We start from the raw sequence: 13,033 nt of genomic DNA, 5'->3' as shown, positions 1-13,033 counted from the left end.
ACACTGGAAGGCTGTGATTAAACTCATACCTTTTGCCAAAGCTTTCTGGCATCTCTATTTTGCCTTCAATTAATATAGCATTTCTTAGCCCGGGGTTTATGGTATATTTTCCAGGAGGAGGTCCCCAGAGAATGTGGTAGTCAGCTCTAAAGATAGCCCCAATGCTCCTTGCCTCCTAGAACTCATACCCTTTTGTAATCTTCTTCCAAATGTTATTAAGATTGCTCTACAGCCCAACAGAATGCTGCATAAGTGATGGTATGTCACCTCTGATTGTAGGTCACAAGAAGCTTCACGGCTTTCTTCTCTGTATCTTTTACGGATCACTTGCTCTGAGGAAAGCCAACTGCCAAGTCATGCTCAATCTTATAAAAAGGCCCATGTGGCTAGGAATGGAGTTTTTCTGACATGGCCTATAGGGAACTCCTTGAGGCCTGCTTCTTATGGCCATGTAAAATGAGCCATATTGAAAGAAGATCCTCCAGCCCTGGTCAGACTTTCAGCTGACGGCAACCCCCGACAGAAAGCTTGAGGGCAATGTCATGAAATTCCCTTAAGGCAGAACCATCCCGCTAAGCTACTTCCAAATTCTTTTTTTTTTTTTTAAGATTTTATTTATTTATTTGACAGAGAGAGACAACCAGCGACAGAGGGAACACAAGCAGGGGGAGTGGGAGAGGAAGAAGCAGGCTCCCAGCGGAGGAGCCCAATGTGGGACTCAATCCCGGAACGCCAGGATCACGCCCTGAGCCGAAGGCAGCCGCCTAACGACTGCGCTACCCAGGCGGCCCTACTTCCAAATTCTTGACCCTCAGTAATTGCATGAGATAACTGTTTTAATCTGCTAAGCGTTTAGGCAAATATTTATTATATAACAACAGGTAACTAATACAGACCATTCTATTCTCAGAAGGATCCATGACCCAAAAAGGAATAAGAATGTTGATGTGCAAAATGTTCATACTGCTATTAGCATTTATTGCTGTGTATCATTAATTATTTGTTTGCCAGCTTCTCCTTAGTGTAAGCCACCTCAAAACAACAAAATTGCACTCATCATTATATCTTCGGGACCTACCACAGAGCTGGAAATACAATAGGCAGTTTTTCAAAAGATTTTTCTACTAAGGATGTACTGTATGGTGGCTAACATAACATAATAAAAAATTATTATTAAAAAAAATAAAAAATAAAAAAAATTTAAAAAATGTACTAAGGACCAAACCAAACCAAACAAAAAAAGATTTTTCTAATTAAAGGAAAGTTTACCTTTTATCTGGAGCTTGATGTAAATGCTGGCTTATAGAAAAGATTCAAGTCACTGGAAGGTTCTCTTAGGGGCTTTAGATGCCGTGGCACGTATACTAAGAAGGCTTAGAGAATTCCAAGGTATCTGAAAACTTAACGAAGTTCTCCCAGTAAAAGAGACATAGAAAAAAATTTTGTAATTGGAAAACACTGGCATTAAAAGGGATGATGGCACTTTCTTTGTCTCTCAACAGAATCTGGACCTATGCCTTCTATGATGTGAGCGGGAAAAGAAAATCCCAGGGTCATTTTGAGGTGATTGGGTTATCGATGAAAAAGGACATTATAAACTGGAGTCGTCCTCAGCCCACTCTGTGTGTGTGTGTGTGTGTGTGTGTGTGTGTGTCTGGGAGGCAACTAGAAAGTGTTACGTTTCTATAAAACTCGATGTCTGGCTTGAAGGAATTTTTATGGGAGTCTATAAAAGGCACACAGGGCTTTTGCAAGGAGTTAACCAAAGCATGTATGGATTAAAAAAAAAGGGTTCTTCTTAATTGTCTATAATCGCTGATTAAGATATTTCATATCAATTTTAGTTTATGATTAAAAAACAGATGTGCTCTACTATAAAGGATATTACTTCTTTGTTTTTCCTGTTGTTTTGCAAGAGAAAGAACTCTTTTGTACAAAAAGACTGAGTGGGCCATCTAGCAAGGGTGACTGTGTACGATATACTGTGCACAAAGAAAATCTAGAAATTACAGATCATTCAAAAATACAAAATCAAAAGGAATTAGAAGAATAGGTTTATCAGAAGAGAGGTGCCTTATAAGCACATTTGTCCATTTATAGTTTTTATTCAACAGTTGAATCAAAGTTTACAATTTTGTCGGGAAAAATTGGCACTATGTGCTCATACTCTTATTTTCTCATCACACTTGAGCTGCATGCTGGTAATTGACACTAGTCACAATCAGCAACAGTGAGTCAGCATTTTCAACATTTTGACATCTCTGGGGGTGGGTGGGGGGATGGCAAGGAACAGGAAAGCAAGATGAAAAACAGCTTTCTTGAAATGCAAATGATGTACTTCCAGGACACTACAGCTTTAGCCAGGACTGTGATTCTGAAAATCTTGCCATTATGTCATCAGAAAGAAATCCTCAAGACTTTGCTTTGTCCTCCGGGCATTTGTAATGGCATCCTTTCATCAGAATTTTCCCCTGCCAAAGACTAGTTTGCTTTGCTGCTGTTTGCTTTGTTTTGTCCTGTTTTGTTTTGTTTTTGGGGGGAAGGAGCAGAGGGAGAGGGAGAGAGAGAGGGAGAGAGAGAATCCCAAGCAGCCTCCACACTTAGCTCAGAGCAGACTGGCGCTCCATCTCACAACCCTGAGATCATGACCTGAGCTGAAATCAAGAGTCAGAGGCTCAACTGATTGAGCCACTCAGGTGCCCTGTTTGTTTTTAATTTTGTTTCACAAAATCTTCTTATTGTAATGGACTTACGTTTTCAACAGGCCCAATACCCTTTTAACATCTCTACAAGATTTTATCCAAATTGTCATCTAGCTTACACTTAAACAGCTCTGAAGACAGGAACTCACTGCCTTCAAAACATTGACTCAGGAAGTTCTTCCTCATTTTAAATTAAAATAGTTTTCTTTAGCTTCTACCCAATGGAACTGTAGCAGGCCAGTTCCCCTTCCAGAGGTTATCTGGAAAGCTTTCACACTCTCCAAATCCACCCCATTTGCACCTCCCCACTGCCATCTGCTCTTTAGATTAAGTATGAAACTTCCCTGGGTCCGCATTTCTTTTAGTCCAGTGAAGGGCTCCTCCTTTCTGATTCAAGACCTCAGTGCATGCCCTTGCCCAGCCCTGAAAGTTCCCCCATCCTTTACCCAGTTAACTGTTAACTCACCCTCAGAGCTCAGTTCAATGCTGCTTCTTCAAAGAAGCTGGGTCACACGCTGCCCACAGAATCCCCACTTACGCTCTACGTAAAGCACATTGTACATCTTCATTGCTTTTATCAGTAATTTTATATCTGTGCGACTGCTAGATAAATGTCGGTGTCCCCCAGTAGACCCTATGCTCTGTAGGGCAGAGAACTCTGGATGCTCAACACTGGCACAGTGCCTAGTACATAATAGGTGTTCAGTAAACTGTTGTTGAATGAATGAACGAATGAAAGCCTTCCTCATATGTCATGGACTCGATCATCTTAATAACCAAGGAGCTCTTCTCTTTAACAGAAGAGAGTTTCCCAGAATTGTTTTGACCAACAAACCATAGAGTGGCTCTGTTGCATTCCTTACTTAGATGTTATGATTGTTTTAATGTGGCCCATGATCTCTGTTTGGTAGCCACGACCCCCTGCGTCACCCTATTGACCCATAGAAAGTTTTTTTCTTCCAGTGGTGCTGTTAGAGCTTCACGTTTACCCCTCCCCCATTTTTGTTTGTTTGTTTTTTTAATCCAAGCCTAAGGACTGACACCAATCAGACTGTAAGCAAAAGCATCAAGGGCCTTGTCTTATGCATACGGAAAATGTTTCCCAAATTGTTTAGGAGGAATAGGAAGCTAGTTTTGGTCCCTCCCTCCAGGGTTTGGCCAGAATATTAATTAGCTCTGCTAGAATTCTAACTACTTAAATGCAGGTCCTTAGCCCTATAGAAGGTTTGAATACTTGACAAGCTAACTGGCAAGAGGTAAAACCTAGTCAAAACTCAGGTTTCAAAGTTGGCCCAAACCAGGATTAGGAAAAAACACAATTTAGTGTCTAAAGGGGATATCTAGGCCCAATACCATTTTTGTATTAGATTTCCTGCCTCGCCGAAAGTAAATAAGACTCTAGATGGGAGACAAAAGGGAACTGGGACCCAGCAGAATTGCTGGGGCCACAGAGTTCCAGTTCAAGCAAGAATGATTACCAGGGTGACCATATAACTACCATATGAGAGTGCAAGGGAGGGGGAATATTAAGAATAATATGAAGACAATGAGTGTCATGGGGGCTGTCTTCGGGTCAACCAAGATGTATGGTCATCCTAGTGATGGCTTAATTCTCAGTCCCATCAGCTTCTGACACTGTTTCCTGCTTTATTTTTCTCATCTGCAAAAAGAGAGCAGATCATATTTACTTTATGACTAGTGTTTAACACACCATTGACACACTATAAATGCTCAAATTTCCTTATTATTGGTCACTCTTCTCTCCTCCTAATCTCCCTAATACTGACTCAGAAATTGAGGGATTGTTCCTGGAAAGGGAGTCAAAAAGGCCCCAGCAGACATAGCACGGTGCTGGTAGTGACAGAGAAAAGTAGGTCTACATGGACAGAGATTTGTTTTAGCTTAGCTGTGTGTGGGCTGGGGTGTTGGCTTTCTAGTTTCCATCAAATCATAGAATACCAGAAATTCTCTCTTGCCTACTTGTGCCCAGTACTAACCAGTGAGGGCAGTACTCCTTCCAGGGAGGTATTTTTAACCACTAACACTAGAGGTCTAAAGCAATTAATGGAGCAGCTGTTTGATTTCTGAGCCAAGTACTCAGGAAAACCTGTATACGAGGAGAAAAGAAGAAGGCATGATTGGTCTGTAGATTCAGAAGCCCAGACCCCATCCTGGTGGAATACTCCCAGGCAATAACACTCAATTCTCCCAAACTCACACTTCATCTTCTTGCTCTATTGTTCTTTATTCTCTCTGAATATTTTTCCAAACATTAGAATCTTGAAGGCAAGTTTCCAGAGAAGGGAAAGAAAATGCAAAACACAGAAGAAAAGAAAATGGACAATGGTTGATTCTTATTATTTCCTCTCCTCCTCCTCCTCCTCCTCCTCCTCCTCCTTTCTTCTTCTCCTTCTCCTTCTCCTTCTCCTTCTCCTTCTCCTTCTCCTTCTTCTTCTTCTTTTAAGTTTTCAGATAGTTTGCCAACTTCAAAACACAGTGGCATGCTAAGGATACAGAAATCAGATAAATTGGAGCTAACCAGCACAAAATGAGCATCTTCCTGGGAAGATATTTACATCTTCTAGGACTCTCTTCCAGTTCCTCCTCACTCATTATTCATAAGATGGAGCTGGTACTAAGGCCCCTTGGGGTGGAGAGTGTTGATGATCAAGAAAGATAAATTCACATTCACAGCTCCTCTAGAGGAAAGTGGAGGGGTTTCCTCCTCAGCCTTGGGGAGATGTGGGAGGAGAGAAAACGTTGGAAAACTGTCTGGCACTTTCTCTTGTCTGTCTCTTGTGGTGAGAAGAAGGATGACATGGTGATGAAGAGTTGACTCTTGAGCTAAACTGCTGGGCTCCTATCTCTGCTCTACCCTATTAGCTGTGTGACCCGGAACATATTATTTCACTTCTTTACACCTCATTTTTCTTATCTATAAAGCGAAAGTAACTCAACCTCATAGGATTTTTTTGAGGACTAAATGACTTAATACATGTAAAGTCTTTAGGGTCTGGCTCAGTAAGTGTTCTATGAGTGTGGTTTATGGTGATGACAATGATGGAAATTCTCTTCACTCTCCTTATCCTCACTTCAGGTGAATCAAGAGCCCATATCCTTTCTTACAGGATTCAATGTGTCCTACCATTGATTCATCCACTCAGTAAGCAAACTCATGCTCTATTATCTCTCTGTGCCCAGCGTCTAGCATAGTGTCTAGGATATGGCGTTTCTGAAATGTTTATTGAACTCAACTATTGTACATCCTTATGTCCAATATAGAACGACGCACACTTGAGATCCCAGTTTGGCAGGATCTTAAGTTTACTTAAGATATATAAATGAAAAAAGAAATCTCAGTACAATGCATGCTCTAACTACATGAGATGCACTGTGACATTTTTATCTTACCATATTGATTTCTGTTATGTCCTGTTCTAGTCTAGTGGAGTTGATTTTATCACCACAATAGGCAGTTTTTAGGCACTCTCCCCGATTGCTGCTATACTTATTTGCATATATTGAGTTTCACGGTCCTCATCTGTGGAAATGCAAAGCTTGATCAATGTTCAAATGTTTGGTTCTGAAAGACATTGACTTTTCCAGTGAGCTAGAGGGCAAAAAGTCCAGTAGTGGCTACGTTACAAGGGAGACTTGGACCCCTACAAAATAGGCTAGCATGGTAGAAGTAGTCTAGCTTAATAAGCTGCATGAAACTAGTGACTGTTACCTGAACTTTCCTAAAAAAATTAAAAATTAATTTAAAAAAAAGAAAGGAAAAGAAAAAAAAAGAGAGAGAGAGGAGTAAAACTCATAGAGAACGTGAAAGACCTCCATTTAAGAATTCAGTTCTCAGGGGTGCCTGGGTGGCACAGCGGTTAAGCGTCTGCCTTCGGCTCAGGGCGTGATCCCAGCATTGTGGGATCAAGCCCCACATCAGGCTCCTCCGCTATGGGCCTGCTTCTTCCTCTCCCACTCCTCCTGCTTGTGTTCCCTCTCTCGCCAGCTGTCTCTGTCGAATAAATAAATAAAATCTTAAAAAAAAAAAAAAGAATTCAGTTCTCAATCTCTTGGAGTTGGCATCAAAATTACCTTGGGTGGAGTCATTACCATTCTAAAATCATAAATTTGAGTGTGCTAATCTCAAGAGTTGGTGCCTTTTACAAGGTTGTATTTAAGTTCTGTAGGGGTAGGTCTCATACCGCTTTCACGCCTCTAAACAAAGATTTTATCCACAGACCTGGCAAATGGGAGCCCCACACAGTGACATCATTGTGCCAGAGCCCTTCTTTGGGTTAGGGTTGGAGGGTGGGTGTTGAGAGGGAGGTAGATAAACGGGAGGGTGGGCAATTGCAGCAAAAAAAGGACTTTGAACTTGCTGATCTAGTCTGGATTATATGAAGATGGGGAAATTCATTAATAGGTAGGGCACATCAGAATGAACCATTCATCCATAAAATCCAAACATATGCTAAGAGCTTGCCTTTCCATCTGTACCTTGTGGATTTGGTTTTAATATGGTGCTCCGTTTCGAAGGATTTGTTCAAATCAGCAGTTCAAAAATGATTCACAGGGGAAAAGCTTGGATGAAGAGTTCCTATTCATGTTTTATTAATGGAATTTGCCAACACTCTCATAAAAAGAAAAAAGCCCCCCGTGACAAAATAGCCTCTTATTTCTCAGATTGCTTTTATGATTGTTATTTTGATTTTTATTTTAGGCTGCTTGGGATTTTTTTTTTTAACACAATCTTAATAGAATTCATCATTTTTGTCTGCTGACTAAAGTCTACCAGGAGGCATCATCTGGTGGTTGTCCCCTGTGCCTCTAATTGCTTAATTAACATTCAAATCCAAGGTTTTAGGAAAGGGTTGGTATTATTATAAGTTATGAGATAGTTAATTGCTGCTATGACACCTTTGAAGCTGTCATACAGTACCTATAAAGACATTTGTGGGAGATGGGTCTAGCTGGAGATAAAATGAAAAATCACAGGTTTTTAAAAACTATGTGAATAATAACTCACAGATTAGTATTCTTCTTCTAGAAAAAGAATGCCTAACCATGAAATTTATAAGTCGGTGCTGGTTATTGAATCCAATAAATGAATAGCTTTCTAAAAAAAGTCTATGGATTTTTAAATTTTTTAATGTTCTTTTCAAGCAATATCCACACCAGATGGTTAGGTGCCAGTATATTTCATTTTATTTATGAATTTCAGAGAATTTCATAAATAACTAGTCCACTTGACAAAAATACAGCACAGGAAGACTCCGTGAGGCATATGTAGACTATATGCCCCATAACCAAGTACATCTTCTTTGATCTGTGTATGTAAAATATTTTGTCTGGAAAATATTACTCCCTAAAAATAATTACAGTTGCCTTTACCTCCTATAGAAATAATTTAACTTGTAACATAATGTTTTAAATTTTGCAACTGGAAAACAGAAGCAACAACTTATGGAATGTTTTTTACAAACTCAAATCAGAAAAAAAGTGTTTTATTGGAAAAATACAAAATCAATAAAGGAAAACTCAAGATTACAATGGATAGATGAATAAAGAGCACACATAGATAATTCAAAAAGCTGGAAATACTAAACAAGAATGTATAAACACCCTTAATAAACAAATAATCAAAGAATGCAAATTGAGGGGTGCTTGGGTGGCTCAGTTGGTTAAGCATCTGCCTTAGGCTCAGGTCATAATCCTGGGGTCCTGGGATCCAGCCCCACTTCACAGGGCTCCCCACTCAGCAGGAGTCTGCTTCTCCCTCTTCCTCTACCCTTCTCCACCTTCATGTGTGCACGCTCTCGCTCTCTCTCTCTCTCTCTCTCTCGTGTGTGTGTGTGTGCGCGCGCGTTTGCTTTCTCTCTCAAATAAATAAATAAAATCTTTAAAAAATGCAAATTGAAAAACAAAGCAAGGTACTTTACATCCATTAATTTAACAAAGAATAGTAATATTTAATGCCACAAAATTGTGGGGAAACCTGCACATTTACCACTGGTGATAGAATAAATTGATATAACATATTTAAAAAATAATTCATCAATATCAATCAAGACTGTAAAATATTTTATATAATTAAGCTGACTAATCTTGTGTTAATTTTTCTGATGAAAAATTTCAAAGGCAGTAAAATACATAGAAGCATGCTTATTTTGCTATTATCCATTAGTACAAAGAAAGTGGAGACACCATTAACATCTAAAACCAAGGGAAAGTCACTCAATGGTTTTGTCAGTCAAGAAGGATAATAATTATTAACAACTTTAATAATATTATTTATAATGTAATATTAGGTGAAAAATGGGATATGAGATTACAATTATGCCAATATAAGAAAACATGCATGATGAAAGAGCACGAATAAAGAAATGGTTGCTGTGTTGGAGTAGTGGAATTATGGGTGGTATCGAAGAGAAAACATACTACTGGAGAAGGAAATAGGTCAAGGTGGGGCTGATGTTTGCTAGCTATGTTATCTTACAAAATTATAACTTCTCTGAGTCTCATTTTTCTCTATTGCAAAATGAGGTTACCCCTTCTTCATAAAGTTGTCAGTGTTGAATGACATAATGCATGTACAGTGTTTAATGGATTCTCCAAAACCAAAAACTGTTATTGCATTATTCATGGCAGTCCTGGTACCAAGCAATATGTAAAAATCTAATAAGAACCCTCGTGAATCATTAAAGGCGCTTCTTCTTTACTTTAAACACTTGGGTTAGACACCGTCATAAATACAATCGTATCAAAAGCTCTGGTGATGACCCAAAATGGAAATACACACACACACACACAAACACACACACACACACACACACACACACACAATCCTGTTCCATCCTGAGAGGTAGTTATTAATATATCCCTTTCTGTGTCAGGCTGAGAAACTCACCGAAGGTATAACCACTAGCGACAATTAAGACTGAACATTTACTGAATGCTTATGACATGTTATGAACTACCTAATCACTTTATAGCCATCAAGTCACATAAAACTCGGAATAACTTCATGATGTAAATACTATTTTTATTCTAACTTCAGAAGAGAAATGGAGACAAACAGAAAGTAAGCACCTTCTCTCAGGTTGTGCCACTCTAGTCAGTTACAAGAGCGAGAATTTAAATCAGGCCACTTATATCATGAACCCAGCAAGCTGACATTCAAAAAAGAATCGAAATCATAGCATGTTTTTTGATAGCTACAAATACAGTGCCTTTTTTTGCATAAAAGGCAATTTAAACAGTGGGTTGTTTATGAATGACCAAGGAAGATGTTTGTTCTGTAGGGTTTCTTTCTGCTTGGGATGCGGTTTGTAAGAAGATGCTTCATTACCTTGAAGGAAGCTACAAGCATCTCCCAGGTGAAATGACTTCCACTGGTTTATCAGATAGATTACCCAATTTTGTAATGATTAATTATGGAATTTAATAGTCAAAATTTTAAAAAGTAGAAACAAATTGGCCAGTGTAATATCCCTGCTACCATGTCTGCAAGGAGACAGATGCTAAGCAAATAAATATTATGTGAGAAGATGATAGTTCTCTGACCAAAACCAAAATTCTGTACGCTCACAGTGGTCCTTAACGTCTTTTGGTGCACTGGTGCTATTAAATATTGTTGAAAGCTATGGAATTTTTCACAAGAAAAATGAGCATTTGTACCTCATTCACAATTTTCTATATAATTTCAAAGAACTGGCAGTCCCTGCTCAGAACCCCTCTGAAGGGGCCCCTGTATCCCAGGATCAGAACCATGGGCAGAGGGATAACAGGTGCTGGGTGGTGAGAATTTAGATAGATTGCCTATCACAGGGAAGGCCTCTGATAAAAGAGTATTTTAGCAGAAAACTGAAGAATGTAAGAGAGGGAGCTGTATGGGTATTGAGGGAAAAGTTTCCCAGGAAAAGGAATGGCAACTGTAAATACCTTGGAGAGGGAACTTGTATGGGTTTCGTTGACATCACATTCATGGTAATAGCATCAATCATTACTTAACAAGCTTTTGCTAACATCTCCTGAGTGCTAGGCCCCAGCTGAGCATACATTTAAAACAGTCTTTCCCCTTGATGAGCTCAAAATATAGAATTGAAATCCTTCACTTGCACTCTCTCTGCTAACATCCCATCAGTCAAGGTCAAGTCCGAGGGCAGGGATTTGCACCTTGTCCTCAGTGGGAGAGCACTACAAAGATGCATAGCAAAGGGTATGGATAAAGGGAGGGTAGACACTTGGGACTTGGCAATTGAGAAATTGCAATCTATTGACAGTTCATCATAATAAAACATAATCCAATGGGGCTCGAAACACGGTATGCATTTTAATGGTGGTATGAGAAGTGATTTTTGATTGTGTTTGAAACAAAAAACGTTGTTTTTGTGTTACTAGTATATATTTGTTTTCATGGTTTTTTTTTTAAAGATTTAATTTATTTATTTAACAGAGATAGAGACAGCCAGCGAGAGAGGGAACACAAGCAGGGGGAGTGGGAGAGGAAGAAGCAGGCTCATAGCAGAGGAGCCTGATGTGGGGCTCGAACCCAGAACGCTGGGATCACGCCCTGAGCCGAAGGCAGACGCCTAACCGCTGTGCCTCCCAGGCGCCCCTGTTTTCATGTTTTGAATAATACTATAGGTGCCCAGATTTTTTAAATTTGATTTTAATAGTATTATTGAATAAGTGACGTTGAATTAAATAAAAATAGTGAGTCAATATAACGTAAATTGTATAGTTAATGATGGTGTAAGTGGCAGAAAAGGAAGGGAAATATCATCCAGATGGAGAAAGCAGCATGGACAATGGTCCAAAGGGGTAAAAGTACGTGATATTGGGTATAATAATACCCAATGGGTGCCACCCTAGGCTAGACTCCTGCACAATATCTCTAATCCCCTGGTGATTAGTGAACTTCAACTCTTGCTCTGGTACCATAGGCAAAGGGTAGCACACAATAGGCCCATAGCAGATATCTGTTGACTGACAGAATTACTCATAAACTCTTTCAGAGAATTTGTATCTTAATCCAAAACCCAAGTCTCTCAAAACCAAGTCTCATTTTCAGTGTTCTTACTCCTTGGAAGGAATAATTTTACCTCTTTTAGGGTTGCCTCTATTTGATTTTCATGGTGAACTCTCTGATTTCCAAATGACTAACTTTGCCCAGGGCTATGAGAGTTGAATGTACACAGACAAAACAAGCTCAGATTCACAGTCTGAGAGAAATATTTATAAACTAAGATACGGGGAACTATATTCAGAAAAATAAATGGAAACTCTTCCCTCAAGCCTAAGCCTGAGGAACAGCTACCATCTGCCTCTCTTGGCCCAAGAGCCTGTGTTTGAATCATGCTGCTGATTTCCCTCAGAAAAACAAGTCAAAACATGGTTTTCAAGGCAACTGCTCTTTTAAGTACAGCTTTACTTAGTGTGGCTCTGATATATATATTGTATGCATTAGAGTTCCAAACTGCTCCCTCTCTAGCACTCACCACAGAAGTAAATAGTATCACCAGTCATTCAAATGCTCAGAACAAAAACCTTGGACTTGACTCTTCTTCATGTCACACTCCACATTCAATCCATCAGGAAATACTGTAACTCAATGTACAAGTTATATCCGAAATCCTATCCCTTTTCATCTCTACTGTTGCACCTTTTTTTCCAAGCCACCGTGTGGCTCACCCACACTGGAGTAAGAGCTATCCTACAAACTCCCTCCTTCCATACTTGCCACATATAATTTATTTTCTACATTGCAGCCGTGGGAGTCTTAAAATGAAGATGGGATCATGTCTCTCCTTCCCAAAACTCTTCAATGGCTTCCACTGTGGTTAGTTTGAGTATCAATGTCTCTCTATGACTCAAATAAACAAAATGATGGCTGTGTCAAAGGGACGTGGGAACTGAAAGAGCTCCCAATGGCTACACTTGGAACAAGATGAGCAATGGGAAAACAATGTAGCATTGGATTGTAACCTGAAGTAAAAATCAGTATCCATGAGTCCACACTAATATAAATATATGATTGAATGAATGAATGAATGAATAATAAATAGAGAAGACTAGACAAATCTCCTGTACAGAGGGGTTTCAAGTAATTTATGCAGATATTTAAAAAAAATATTTCATGTATTTATTTGAGAGAGAGAAAGAGAAAGAGAAAGAAAGATATTCAGAGAATGAGTGGGAGGAGGGGCAAAGGGAGAAGCAGACTCCCTATGGAGCAGGGACCCTGACTGGGGACCTGACCCCAGGACCCTGGGATCATGACCTGAAGGCAGACACTTAACTGACTGAGCCACCTGGGCACCCTAGGTTAT

This window comes from Ursus maritimus, unplaced genomic scaffold (assembly GCF_017311325.1).
Source record: "Ursus maritimus isolate PB19 unplaced genomic scaffold, ASM1731132v1 scaffold_23, whole genome shotgun sequence".
NCBI lineage: Eukaryota > Metazoa > Chordata > Mammalia > Carnivora > Ursidae > Ursus > Ursus maritimus.
The sequence above is the reverse complement of the archived record's forward strand: the minus strand, read 5'-3'. Positions refer to the sequence as shown.